The sequence below is a fragment of the Acanthisitta chloris genome, unplaced genomic scaffold, assembly GCF_000695815.1.
Source record: "Acanthisitta chloris isolate BGI_N310 unplaced genomic scaffold, ASM69581v1 scaffold301, whole genome shotgun sequence".
NCBI lineage: Eukaryota > Metazoa > Chordata > Aves > Passeriformes > Acanthisittidae > Acanthisitta > Acanthisitta chloris.
In genome coordinates this window covers 126,655-128,297 of record NW_008654169.1, presented here as the reverse complement: position 1 = coordinate 128,297, position 1,643 = coordinate 126,655, and positions in this window count along the sequence as shown.

Sequence of the window (1,643 nt, the reverse complement as noted above, 5' to 3'; positions counted from 1 at the left end):
ATGTATTTATATATATCCATCTATTTTAGCATCCACATAGGCTCAGTGAACTCAGTGAGTTATCTGTATGCTGAAAATTATGGACCTTAGTGCAGAAGATCAGGCCATTAGACAATAACTCATCGCAGCATGGGGTGTCTGGTTTAACATCGATGTGCAGAAGTTCCATCACTTGTACTGCTATTAATAAATGTCAGGAATGAATTGTGGTCTTCTGTCAGCTAGCAGTGAGCATTGCAGTGTGATGGTTTCTTATGTAATCACAGGTACTGCTGCATGGGGCTGACAGCATGGGATGGTGTTCACATCCCTCCTAGCAGTTGTAGCTAGATGGTTTGCATGCACTTGGACACACTTCACATGGACATATCTGTGTTGCCAAGTCTGTGGTGTCCTTGCTGAAGGTAATGAGGTTACACAGACCTTGGGCATCAGTGTCTATTACTTGTTTAACCTTCCTGAAGAGGGCAATTACACCACGTCCCTGTACAGAGCAGTGACCTCTGTCCTCACCCTCCCGTAATTGAGACAGGGAATGGTTCTGAGTCTGATTGCCAGAGTTGGGAGCTAGGTAGGGTCATGGGATTGAAAGTGAAAGGCAAGGATCAGCAATTTAGAGGTAGTTATTAATATGCTGATTTGCTGTCACTTGAGTCTAAAGAGACTTCTAACAATTGCTTGCCTTTTGCATGCTCTTCAAAATGCTGATTTTTTTTTTCCATAGAAATCTAATTGCATTTTAATAAGATTATTCTTTATTTCCAGGTGGTTGCCAACCCATCCCTTGCTTCCATACAGTATTGTAGTTAAAACCCCCAAATCATGTGTATTCATGCAGAGTTACACCCCAGTAAATCCTTTAACTGTAAGGAAACAGAGTTCTTTTCCCCTTTCTCTTCATGCACTCCTAGGCACATTAAGTGCTGGCAACAAGGAAAAATATGTGCAGCCTCAAAAACCTGAATTATTTAGTAATCGTCATAAAATAATATCACAGGTTGTTCAAGTTAAATAATAAAATCTGAGTTAAATAATTTCATCTTCAGTAGCATTATACTATGTGTGGACTTGCCTGAAATCAGAGAGCCTAATGTGACTAAACTCTTGCGACCAAATTCAGTTCCTTACTCTGTCTCTGAGTTTATTTCTTTAATCAAGTCACGACCTACCTTTGCTTTGTTTAACCTACACTGTAGGATATAAATAGCCTATAATCTTGGAGATTTTGTGAGAATTAATTATTATTAATGAAATGAAAGGTTCCATGATGTGCAGGCTATTTTTATTTATTATAATTGCTTATTAGTAATTCACTCAAACTTTAGCAGGTTTTATCTTAGGCTTCCTGTGGCTCAGATTTATACATTACTTTTGTTCTCCATCATGGCTATGTAGTGCTAATATCCACCCTGAAAAAGTGATCACTGCAGGCCAAAAAAGGACAATGGACAGAGAGTTGGAAAGCATAAGGGGTAGCACAATATTTAGGGAGCTCAGAACAGACCTGGTATTTACACCTTGCTGCAAAAGCATTTAGCTGCAGCATCTGCTGCTCAGCCAGTGCAGAGCTCACCACTCTCTATGGGAAAACTGCTCACAAAGTCATTCCCTTCATCCAAAACATGGAAAAGATGACAGCTTTG